The 12,870-nt window shown below is 55.8% G+C and overlaps 1 long non-coding RNA gene and 1 pseudogene across 1 annotated transcript; both read left to right on the top strand.

Moving 5' to 3' along the window:
• The first annotated feature begins 6,365 nt into the window (after nt 1–6,365).
• Nucleotides 6,366–7,408, top strand: LOC149911633 (uncharacterized; annotated as a pseudogene).
• A 226-nt stretch (nt 7,409–7,634) lies between these two features.
• LOC149911632 (uncharacterized) lies at nt 7,635–12,319 on the top strand. The gene is made up of 3 exons (XR_016463086.1): nt 7,635–8,774; nt 9,243–9,551; nt 11,819–12,319. It is a non-coding gene; the product is annotated as an uncharacterized LOC149911632 (long non-coding RNA).
• The last annotated feature ends 551 nt before the right edge of the window (nt 12,320–12,870 follow it).

The raw sequence follows: 12,870 nt of genomic DNA, 5'->3' as shown, positions 1-12,870 counted from the left end.
CGGGTAGAAGGCAAGGCCAAGTGAGGAGGAATTGAAGGAAGAATGGAGGGAGGGATGGAGGGAAGAAGAGATGGAGGGAGAGGGAAGCAGAGGGCAGGGGCTGCAGCTGCCCCACAGGGAGAGTGCAGGAGGGACAGAATGCATCCAAACGGCACCAAAAGGAGTCAGAAATTGTGCTGAGGGCTCCAGAGGACACTGGGTGCTACCTCTGGTGGGCTGTCCCCCCCAGCGTCACTCAGTGCCATCTCCTCGACTTCAGTACTGTGTTCAACCCACTGGATATCACAGAATCGTGGAATAATGGAGTTACTGCAGGGATAATGGGTACACATGGACAAAAGGACAAAGGGACTGATGGATGCAAGAATAGAGGGACACACAGACGCAGGAGCTTTGCTGGCGGTGTTTATTGGTGTTTCTTTATGGGAAAACAGACTGTGTTCTTTCAAAGATCTGGTGGCGATATGCAGGGATGATCAAGTCCTTATGGAACATGGTGGGGACAGCACCAGTGTTTCATCCTGAAAGTCAAAGTGCAGGCGGTGACCTTATGGTCACTTTATTTGGTCTGTATGGCACCAGAACCCTTTGTGTTCTTTGGGTGACCTTATGGGGTCCTTATGGTACCACGACGATCACCTGCACCTTACAGGGATGACACTGTTCTTCTTGGATCCTTTTTGATCTCCTCCACACCTCCCAGTCCAGAGGGATTTGGGGTCCCCCCACAGCCCAGGACCCTGCAGGATACAGGGGTCCCCCAGTGTCACTCACCTTGATAGGAAGATTCACAACCACGGGATCTGGGAGCACCAGCAGAGGGGGAAGGGAATGGGAGTTCCGTTTTCCTCGTAGCAACTTAAGCTGCAGTGGGAGAAATGAGGAGATCCCAGTGGGCACCAGAACCTCCTCAAAAACCACTGAGGACCTGGGGCTCCCCAAATGGGAGGCACCTCCTGAGGGCACCGTAGTACTCACTCCTAAATCAAAAGCTCCGCTTGCTCCCACCAGGAGCTGAGGAAGGAGGATGAGAGACAGTTTGGGTTGGAGTTAATAGGAAAGCATATGGCAGCGGGTGATGCCTTCGCAACAACCCCATATGGCCTCCCCTTGGTCTTAAAGGGAAAATCCCTACTGGTTCCCACAGACCCAATTGCTTCCACATGTCATCTGGAGTCCCTGGAATGTGGGGATCGGCTGGGGGTGGAGACCAGAAGGTGGAGATCCAAAGAAGGAAACAAGGGGACCCAAGAAGGGGGGCCGAGAGGATCCAAGGAGAGGGGACAGAGGGGACCTAAAGAGGAAACCCAAAGAGAAGAAACCAAGAAGACCCAAAGAAAGGGAATCAATAGGACTCACAAAGAGGAAACCAAGTGAACCCAGGGACCCAAAGAGAAGGAACCAAAGGAACCCAAAGCGAGGAAACCAAGGGGACAGAGGGGACCCAAAGAGCAGGAAGCAAGGGAACCCAAGGAGAAAGTGGTTGCGAGCCAGCCCGTTACCAAGAACCCGTCTGCACACCCTAGCCTGTGCCTGGAGGCACATGGAGGCGAGGAGCAGGAGCACGATGACAGCAACTGCTTTCATCTTCCACTGTACGCTGGGAGCTGGGTGAGGCTGCAAGAAGCCAGGGCTGCATTTATTCTCTTGGGACCCCCCTCATGTTCCCAAATGCCCCTGGGCTTGGCAGAGTCCCCTGGCACAGGCTGAGCCTGGCATGCAGCCAGCCCCTACCTTGGCTCCAGGGCATGGGAAGGAGCCAGGGATCAGGGGAAGGGCACTAAGTGCTGGGAACCCAATGGCACCGAGCCCCAAAGGGGGGAATCCTAATATCATGCCCGAATCCCAGAGTCCTATTGTCCTAGAATCCCGGAAGAACTAAGTTGGAGAAGACCTCTAAGAACATCAAGCCCAACCAAGGATGTGCCATGCCATTGTCCCCGCACCTACTCCCCAGCACCACAAGCCCGGGGCCCAGCAGGGTGACATGATGCAGATATGGTGACATGTCACAGGCTGTGGGTTTAGCGGTGGAATTGGCAGCACTGAGTTAATGGTTGGATGACCTGAGAGGTCTTTTCCAAGTTAAAAGAAGCCATGATTCCATGCTCAGCTGCTGGCTGAGCAGCCTGAGAACCTCGGACCCCATCACACTTTACGTTTCAGCATTGTACAGTCACAAAGAACTTAGGATTCCTTTTTAGATATCATCAAACCAGCAAAGAGGGTTTTCCTGAGTGGAACCTTTAATGTGAAGTTACTACCAAGTATCACCCACCTGCTTTGCCTTTATCTTAAAAACAGTCTTCACCTCACCTAAGTGTGATGTCAGTCTGTATTTAAATACAGCAAATAACACAGCACTGATAAGCTCCCTGACAAACGCTGCAGAGCAGAAGCAGCCCAAAGGAAACTCTTCCAGCTGACTGCTCTCTGGGCAATTTCCAAAGCAGACATTCAAGTGATCTTTTCAGAGCACAGCAGCTCTCTTATCTATGGGAAACGTCCCACAAGGCCGTGACCAGCTATCCATTCTGCCAGACATAACACTTAAAATTAGCACACCGCTTTTCCTTGAGGAACCGTTGAGCCATTTACAGTTCTGAGCCATTTATCAGTATTTTATTATTTCTTTTCATCTGGATAAAACAAGAGTCACTTTCTTTGAAGCCATGACAGGAGGCTGGACCATCACGGGAACAAAACCAGTAGGACACCTTTTGTTCTGCTGAAACTCAGGCACACAGCCCAGTGACTCCAAACCCCAACACAAATTTTTGATTGCCTGACTGCGTGTCCTAAGGACAAATTGTCCTCATGGACAGAGGCAGCACTACTGCCGTTTCAGATTCACGATGCAGATTTCTGGATGTAACGTGGTGACTCCTGATGTTGGTTATGAGCAGAAAATACATGACGTGTCTCCTGATGAGACTGTAGGGGTCTTGTCACACCCAAGTGACTCCTTGACTTTATAGTTCTACGATACTGTGATTCTGTGGTTCCATGATTTGTTCATTCTATGAGTCTAAGACCCCACGATTCTGAGATTTCAAAGATCTAAAAGTCATGGTCTTTGGGTTTTGCAGCAGTAAATGACAAGGAAACCCAGCTGCCACTGCCAGATTTTTATTCACTCCCGATCTCCTGCTTGGCAACAAGGGCGCTGAGTGGACACTGCCAGGGACGCGTGTCTTTGTTGTCCTGTATTCTGATGTCCCTGTCACCCACCTGCTTCTATGTGTCCCCCTGTCCTCATGTCACCACGATGTCCCCGTATCACCATGATGTCCCCACTGTCCATGTCCCCATTGGCCTCTCACTTCTCAGTGTCCCCAGATGTCATGTTCCTAGGGCCCCAAGGGATCGGTCTCTCACCTTGGTGCCTCACAGGACTTAAGAGGACTCTGGCATACCTACTTGGACAAATCCTTGATATAGGGACCATCTCCAGGTGGTCCTGGAAGACAGAAGGCAAGTACCAGATGCTTGATTTGGTGGCTTGGGGCTCGGTGCCATTGGGTTCCCAGCACTCAGTGCCTGTCCCCTGATCCACGGCTCCTTCCCATGCCCTGGGGCCGAAGTACGAGCTGGCTGCAAACCAGGCTCAGCCTGTGCCAGGGGACTCTGCCAAGCCCAGGGGCATTTGGGAAGTTATTCAAGAGTTAAATAACTACGGCTGAAAAAAGGACCTGGGCTCATGGTCCTTTTTTCAAGCTGAGCCTTGCTGCCAACTCCTCGTCTCGAGTCCCCTCATCTCGCCTCACCTCCTGTCTTGTCTTGCCTTTTGTTTCGCCCCTTCTGGCGCCCCCTTCTGTCCTCCCCTCATCACATCTCACCTTTCATCTTGCCCTATCTGGTGTCCCCTTCTGGAATCCCTATCTGGTGTCATCTCATCTCACTTCTTATTGACCCCCTTCTGGTGTCCCATTCTGGCATCCCCTTCTCCCATCCCCTTCTCATCCCCCTTTGTCTCCTCTAGCCTTTTGTCTTACCTCTTTTGGATTCTCCTTCTGGCATCCCCTCATCTCACCTCACCTCTTTTGCCATCCTCTTCTGGCCTCCCCTTACCTCGTCTCGCTTCTTGTCTTGCCCCTTCTGGCTTTTTTTGTATTCCAGCAATACCAGAAGACATTCATTTTGTATTTTTTGTCACTGATGACACACTCCCTGGTGGTTCTCTCAGTCAGAAGGCAGCATCCAGAGATGCTGGAGGAATACGCTCTGAGGCACGTGATTTGATGTCCAGGAGCTGACCTCGATGCCCCTTGTCTCGTCTGAAGCTTCTCTCCTCCTACCCTGTGGGTTCTGTGATCCAGCAGGGATCATGCAGGGACACACACACAGCAGCAGTGGGAACCCAGAGTCCTTTCAGAGGAGATCCAATTCTGTCATGGCCTACTAACGGGGCAAAAAAGGTGACTCTCACATCCAGCGTGTTCTGATGGTAATAATGAAACTTAATGGTGCACGATTCCATGACTTGCACAAGGGGCAACGGGAAGGGAAGGGAAGAGAAAGAAACTGGTGGGAGATGCCACAAGGTAATGGAAGAGAAAGGAGACCAGGAGGAGACACCCCATGGGAAGGGAAAGGATGGAAATGGGAGAGATGACATAAGGGAAGGGAAGGCATGGGAAGGCAACTGTGGGGAAATGCCGTATAGGAAGGGAGGGCGACAGGGGAAATTGTGTAAGGGAAGAGAAGGGAATGGGATTGGGACTGGGAGAATTTGCCACATGGGAAGGGAAGAGAAAGAAACCAGGATGAGACATTACAAGGGAAGGGGACCAGGGGGAAAGGCTGGAACGAAAGGGAAGGGGACCGGTATGAGATGCTGTAAGGGAAGAGAAGGGAAGGAAACCGGGGTGATGATGCAAGGGAAGGGAAGGAGACCAGAGGGAGATGCGGGAAGGGAAGGGGACTGGGGGGAAACGCCGCAAGGGAGGGGAAGGGAAGGAAACTGGTGGGAGATGCTGCAAGGTAACGGCAGGGGACGGGAACGGGGCAGGGGAGAGACGCCGCAAGGGAGCTGAAGGGAAGGGGAGCGAGAAGAGAGCCGGCGGCGCCGGCGCTGACCAATGAGAGGGAGGCCGGTGGCGGGGCGGCGCCGGCGCTGACCAATGAGAGGCCGGGCCTTCGCCGTCGCCCCGCGCCGATGGCGGCCGGCTCAGCCTGCGTGCCGCCGTTCCCCACGGCTGAAGCGGCGGCCGGGCGAGGCTCAGAGCTGGCGGGCCTCTGCCCGGAGGGACCGCGTGCAGCATGGCAGGTTCGGCTGCTCAGTGTGCGAGGCCGGGAAAGCTCGCGGGCTGCGGCTCCAGGGCGGGCAGAGGAAGTCACAGCGCCGGTGCTGCTGGAACCCGCGTGCTGTCACGCTGCGTTTCCACGAGGACGGCGGGCCCTCCCCGAGGAGCCGAGGGCGGCTTTGCTGCTGTGTTCGTTACCCGATGAAGCCCGACGCAGAGGGGCTGGGCAGACAGTCTTGCTAAAGAGGCCCGTGCTAGAGCAGGATTGACAGCACGACTCCTTTCGTTCCCCTTGAGCCCTGGCCAGGCTGCGGGGAGAAAGCCACGAGGAGAAAGAGGGCAGCGGCTGTCCCCCCACACCGCTCCGTACGTTGGTTTATTCCGTGCGAGAAAGGCTGGAACTGCTTGCAGCGGCTCTGGACGCCTCACCGTGGGATGGATGCATTGCTGTGCAACTTCCCCATGGCTGGGAGAGGTTCTCCAGATCCTCATTGCAAACGGGGCTCCGCAGTGACTGCGGGTCTGGGTGATGGTAAAGTACTGGGGCAGTTGGTGATGCACCTGAGCTCACGTGGCAATGAGGGATCGGGAGGGGGAGGGGGCAGGCAGGTGGACCCCGGGGGTCAGAACGGGGGAGGCACAGACAGGAGGGGTGGAAGAGGACTACAGTGATCAGAATGGAGGAACTGAAAGGGGGAAAAAGGGGAGGGGAGGCGCAACCCCGGGGGTCACACAGAGCGACGGGGGAGGTTGTGGGCGACCAGTGGCAGGAGGAGGGGAGGAGGGCAGTGAAATACACGGGGCGGGGGAGGCGGGGAGACACAGGGCAGCTGCCCCCGCCGAGCGGAAGCCCCGAGCGCCACAGAGACCCCGCGGGGCCAACGCAGAGCGGCACGTGGCCCCCAGCCCCCTTAACCCCGGCCCCGCCCCGGTGCCCCCCCCGAACACCCACCTGTAGAAGCTGAGGCGGCGCTCGGAGCCCCGGGGTGCGCCGCCCCACTTCCGCCTCCTCCTCAGTCGCGGGGCTGGTGACGTCACTCAGCGGGGACGGCGCAGCGCCACAGCGACGGAGCGGCGCAGGCGCGCTGAGGCGCTGTCGCCATGGGGACGCCATCACGCATGCGCTGTCGTCACGAGGATGGCTTCACGCGCTGCAATGAGGGAGGGCGCACAGTCGCCACGGCACCAGATGGAAAACGGCGCTTGGAGACTGCAGCTGCGGGGCAGCAGCTCAGCACAGCGCTGCCGATGACTGGAGCCGAGCGAGAAGCGAAGGCGCTGGTCGGACTCCGTGCCGGGCTCGAACGCGCCTCGATCCGCGCGATCGCTCCCTCTCTTCCGGGGCTGCCCGGCTCAGCCAGGAGCCGCTCCCGGACACCGGGCGGGTCCCGCCTCTCGCGGTCAGCCGCCGCTTCTCGCAGCCCGGCAGCGCCTCGCCGCAACGACGGAGGACGGCTCGGTTCCTCCTCCGAGGGCAGCCGGATTCTGACGGGGGACGGACGGGACGGTGCCCCCGCGCCGCCTTCCCCTGACCGCCCGGCGTCCCTGAGGCACGGGGAGGGCGGCGGCGGGGACGCGGGGCGGCGGACCGCCGCTTTCCCCGCGCGGAGCCCCGTGGCTCCGCCATCCCGCCGTCGCCATCAGCATCTCCATGGCGGCGGCCCCGCGTCCGCAGCCGCCATTGGCGGAGAGCCCGCGCTCGGCCCCGCCTCCTCCGCTCTGTCATTGGTCGGTTCGCCGAGTGGGGCGGGCGCTCCGCGCGGGGTCCTTTCTGTCCGCGGGCGCGCCGTCATTGCGACATCACCGCGCGCGTCCCCGTGGCCCCGGCCCCGCTGCCCTCGCGATGCCTGCCATCGTGCGCCCGCTCCGCTTCCGGGGCCCCGGCTGCGGCTGCGGGAGGAGAAGGGCGGGGATGTGGGGGACCTCAGCGGGGCCGGGCCCGCGCCGCTCCGCCCCGCTCCGTGCGGGCCTTGCTGGAGAGCGGCGAGCGCGGGCTGGCGGCCGCCGGCAGGTGGGGGAGCGGGGCGTCCGGGCGGGCGGCGCGGCCCGGCGGTGGCGCTGGGGAACTCGCTGGAGACGAGCGGCTCCGCGGGCACCTTGGCGTTCCGCTCCAGGCGGTCGCGGTGCCGGCCCGAGGCCGGCGCTGTGCGGGGCGGGGCTGAGCGCGGGGCGATCGCCTCCTGCTCCTGCTGCCTTCGCTGCTGCCGGTAAAGCGGGCTTCTCGGCCGCCTGCACAAGGCGCGCTGCTGGCTCGCGTTCAGCCGAGCGTCGGCCCGCAGCTCCAGAGCCTTTTCCTCCACGCGGCCTTCCGGCCGCTCTGCCCCAAGCCTGCAGCGGTGCCTGGGCTTGTTGTGAACAAAGTGCGGGACCCGGCATTGAGTGATGTTGAACCTCGTGCCGCTGGCATCAGCCATCGATCGGCCTGTCTGTAGCCCTCTGCAGGGTCCTTAGGCAGATTATAGGAGGATGCCGTAGCTGAGGGGCGATGGGAGACAGGGAGGGGAGCATCCTGCCGTGCCACCGGCAGCCCGGGGACCACGTGCTGTGGGTGCCAGCACGGAGCTCCTCCATCCGTCAGCACGGGAGCTGCGGTTCTGGCTGCAGCGGCAGGAACTCAGCGCAGCCCTGCAGAGAGCGGTCCGGCAGCACGAGAAGAAGATGACGGCCGTGGAGTGCGAGAGCCTCAGCAGCGTCTGCAGCCTGCGAGGAGCTGAGCGGGGCTGGGAAGAGGAAGCTGTGGGAGTCCTGGGGGGGGACGCGCAATGACAGCATCAGTGGCAGAATCATCTGCTTCCTCCTCCGCTCCTGATACCGTGCGCTGGTTTTCTTTGAGAAGCCAGTGCAGAACCAGACTCCACTGTCACATCTGTGGGGTTCCACAGAACACACAGACATGGGGTAAGTTTAGGTTGGATATCAGGACAAACTTCTCTACAGGAAGGTTCTTAAGCACTGGAATGGGCTGCCCAGGGAGGTGGTTGAGTCACCATCCCCAAACGTGTTTAAAAACCATTTGGATGTGGTGCTCCAGGACATGATTTAGAGGAGGGTTGTTAGAGTTGGGGTACTTCAGGTTGTGGTTGGACTCGATGCTCTTGAAGGTCTTTTCCAACGTGAACGATTCTGTGATTCTACAGGGACACAGTGTGTTGGATTGCTGTTTGTTGCAGAACACCAGCACAGGGCAGGACTGGGGACTGGGAAGATCACAGAAGATCACAGAAAAACCAAGGTTAGAGAAGACCTACAAGATCATCCAGTCCAATCATCCACCTATCACCAATAGTTCTCACTAAACCATATCCCTCAACACAAAATCCGAATGTTCCTTGAACAACTCCAGGGTTGGTGACTCTACCACCTCCCTGGGCAGCCCATTCCACTGCCTGACCACTCTTTGAGAGAAGTAGTATTTCCTAACGTCCAGCCTAAATCTCCCCTGGTGCAGCTTGAAGCATTCCCTCTAGTTCTGTCACCAGTTACACGAGAGAAGAGGCCGAAGCCCAGCTCACTACAGCCTCCCTTCAGGTAGTTATAGAGAGCAATATGGTCTGCCCTGAGCCTCCTCTTCTCCACAATGAACACTCCCAGCTCCTTCAGCCCCCACCCATCAGGCCTGTGCTCCAGACCCCTCACCAGCTGTGTTGCCCTTCTTGGAACACGCTTTGGGGGCATCCTCCGGTGGGTTCAGATGGTCCTGTAGTCTTCTGGAAGGGTCTGGAAATGTTCCTGAAGTGTCTTGGGGTGTCTAGTGGATCCTGGACTCATCCAGAAGGGTCTAGAGATGTCCCAGAGGGTTTGTTGGGGTGACCAGAGGGTGCCCAGGGTTTCCTGGAGTGTTCCAGAGTTCTCGAATGGGGATTTTGAGGACAACCTCACATAGTGACACGTTCTTATGCTGCTTTGTCCCCATGGGATCGTCCCCAAAAATATCTGTTTCCATTAAAATAAATACTATGTCAATTTTGTTGTATTTTTTTCGCCACTTCCTTTCAGAAATGGATGGTTCTCGCTAAATCTCCGTGCAAAGCTCCACAGAAACAACTCCCCACAGGCCACCAGGTGACACCAGGACAACCGTCAGCAGTGTCGGCACCGGGACAACCACCTGTCCCCGAAGTTCTCACTGTCACTGTAACCGTGGAACCTGGGGCCATACCAACCCGTCTACCTCGAGAGCCCCATCAGCATCCTACAGCTCCTGGAGCCTGGTGACGCTGTCACCCTGGCTGTCCATGACTGTCCCAAGCTGTCCCCCCTGCCTTGGTGGCACAACTGCAGCATGGTGACATCCTCATTGAAGAGGTGACGAGGAGGATTACAGGGAGGGAGCTGGGGACAGTGGGGGGACACATGGGGTGTGACATGGGGTTGGTGGTATCATCGTTGGTGGTACTATCATTGGGTGTCACCTTCACTGGATGCCATTGGGTGTCACTGAGTGTCACTGTCTTCAGGTGACACCATGACACAAGGTGACCTCGATGTGGAACAGCCATGACGCAGTGTCCCCATCCCTGGCTGTCACTGTTGTTATCGTCATCTGGTGTCACCATCACTTGTGTGTCACCATGTCTTGGATGACACTATTCCCTGTACACTGAGCACCACACAGAGGGTGGGACTCGACTGTCATCCGGCCCCGCAAGCCCTGCGTTGTCACCATGCTGTCACTGAGCCTCTTGCTGTCCTTTGTCACCCCTCCAGGTCTGCCTACAGTCGGCCTCTTGTGAGGTTCAGATATGCTATGTGGATCAGGCTTTGTTTTTAAAGTCCTCGGTGGCTGCTTGCTTTGTACTGCTGGCTGTTGTTTTGATAGGAGCAAGAGAAGTCTTGTGTGCTAAGAAGAACCTGGTGGTGGAGGGGAAAAAAATCCTCAGGGTTTGGATGCTTCCGTGTGTTACGAGTGATGGTGATACCGCTGCTCGATCAGTTTGAGTGCATGAAACAAGTCTGCAATCTTTTATTAATGGAGTAATGTGAAAGGAGTCCTATGGATTTGAGAGTTGACTTTAAGTCTGTGGGCATTTTCCAGGAGCTGGGGTAAGGGATGAGGCAAGGAAAGTTGTGGTAAGAGGATGAGGTGTAGGAATAAGAACAGCTTCCATTGATATCAACTCCCGCGGTTACTTTTTGACTTGGAATGCATGCTTTTTTTAATAAAGAACAAACTCATTGTGCAGCTTTTGAATGAATTCATTCACACCTGTTACTGTTTGGTGTTCTTCTCTACATGGAACTGCAATTGAAATGGAGACTCCTGGTCTGATTGCCAGCCCCCTCCCGCATGCTCAGATCAGCCAAGTTTGCAAGGCCTGGCTCTTGGTGCCCAGTTGTGCCCAAGGTCAGAGAGTTGGCTCTTCTCGGCTTTGAGATGTGTTTTCCAGTTGCATGTTGTGTTATTTCTGTTGCGTTGACCTCTTGAGCTACAGCCCCAACTGGGGATCCAAGTAAACTAACACAGCAGGAATGGTTGAGGTATATGTGAACTTGGATTGGAAATGCAATACCAAGGACTGCACAAATGTGGGACAGTTCTGTCAGTGTAAGGAAAGGCATCTGCTGGCTGAGTGCTTTGCTGGGTGGGCATCACCCTGCTGAAGAGTAGGCAGCTGTTGTCTTTGCAGAAGCCACATCCATGGGGATTGGAAAGCTTTTTCTGCCTTCCAGCTCTTGGCTGTTGATCTGAGAGCGGAGGTTCTTGCCTGGAAAGAACCACCAGCAGAAAGGATCCCATGCATGGCTTCTGAGCCCTTTCAGATAAACCAGCTGGATTAACGTGGCCTGTGACCTTGGTTTGGAGTTAAGCCAGCAGGCTTTGCCCAAAGCAGAATGACCTGTGGGCACAGCGTCCAGCAGGTAGAAGTGACCAACAGCTGGAGACAGCAGCAGCTTGAGCAGCGCTCTTGAGGGAAATCCTCACTGGGAACAAAGGCCCAGAAGAAGAGAGTAGCTTGTCCCTGTGTTCACATAGTAAGGTTTTCCTTTCTCACCTGACTGTTACCTCTCAGGTGGTGCCTACAGCTGTGTGATGTGCTCTGCAGGAATTGCTAATGTTTTGCATTTAACCTTGTCTTTCATCTTCTTTTAAAGCTTAGAGGCAACCTTAATTTCTACAGTCCTGAGCTCTGTGCCACAAGAGCTCTCCAGTTTCTACCTGTGATGTGAGACTGTATTGTGTCTACTCTATGTCAGGCTCTTCTTCTCTTTTCATTTTAAGCTAGGAAAATTCATTTCTGGGCCAGGAGAAGAAGAAATGCAACAATCTTCCCTGCACTGCTCAGTTTGCCTGAGTTGCCAAGTGCTCCTCATTTTTCTTGTATCCTTCAATTCCAAGTTCATATTTTCCCAAAAACAAAAGAATTCAAAAGTAACCACCTACAGTTAAGTAAGCGATTTCAGTATTTATTTCTGATTGTGGCAATTACTTCAGTTCAGAAGTCATACTTAATTTACGGTGCCTGTTTTAATTTTAACAAAGTTTGCAGTTGTAGCTGACTTCCCAAGGCTGCAGCACATGGTGGTGGCACAGCCTTGGGCTTCTGCATTTGTGCTAATCCTCTGTCTTGCAGGTCAGCTGGTGCTAGAAGTGGACGGCATCCCAGTGTGAATGAAGGTTTGTGTAGGAGCAGCTGCTGATGGGAGGAAGGAAGTGCAGGCTAATGGACTCTGAAGCATCTCCCAGTACGGTACCAGGGGAGGCAGTAGTGATGTTGGGGGGCAGTTGCAGAAGAACACGAGGAGCTCCTCAGCAGGAAGCTACAAACCCTGCAGAAAGCTGCAGGAGACTCAGAGCACGTGTGGATGCCCAGGAGGAAATGGAGGCCCAGTATTTGAGCAGCGCCTGGCCATGGAGTGCTTTCCAGTCCAAATGCTTAAAGCCACAGTCCAGTTAGAGAGGCTGACACACGTCCTGGGGCCTAAAGATGCTGCTAGAGAAGCCAGGACTGGCCCTGAGGCCTAAAAACAGAGCCAGAGAGACTGGCAGTGGCCACAGGACCTGAAGCCACAGCCAGAGTGGCCAGCAACAACTCTGGGGCATAAAGCCACAGCCCCAGCCAGAGAGGCTGGCACAAGTCACAGAATCACAGAATCACAGAATGACCTGGGTTGGAGGGGACCTCAAGGATCATGTAGTTCCAACCCCCCTGCCTAGCAGGGCCACCAAACATACACCTTTACTAGATCAGGTTGCCCAGAGCCTCGTCCAACCTGGTCTTGAACACCTCCAAGGACGGGGCATCCACAACATCCCTGGGCAGCCTGTTCCAGGACCTAACCACCCTCCTAGTAAAAAACTTCCCCCTAACATCCAACCTAAATCTTCCCTCTTTTAACTTAAAACCATTTCCCCGTGTCCTGCTATTATCAGCCCTTATGAAGAGTTTATTCCCCTCCTGGGAGTAAGTTCCCTTCAGATATTGAAAGGCTGCAATGAGGTCGCCCCGCAACCTTCTCTTCTCCAGGCTGAACAAACCCAACTCCCTCAGCCTGTCCTCATAGGGGAGGTGCTCCAGCCCCCTGATCATCTTCGTGGCCCTCCTCTGGACCCTTTCCAAAATCTCCATGTCTTTTTTGTACTGAGGGCTCCACACCTGAACACAGTACTCCAGATGGGGCCTCA

This window comes from Phasianus colchicus, unplaced genomic scaffold (genome assembly GCF_987193195.1).
Source record: "Phasianus colchicus unplaced genomic scaffold, bPhaCol1.hap1.1 HAP1_SCAFFOLD_73, whole genome shotgun sequence".
Classification (NCBI taxonomy): domain Eukaryota; kingdom Metazoa; phylum Chordata; class Aves; order Galliformes; family Phasianidae; genus Phasianus; species Phasianus colchicus.
The sequence above is the reverse complement of the archived record's forward strand: the minus strand, read 5'-3'. Positions and strand labels throughout refer to the sequence as shown.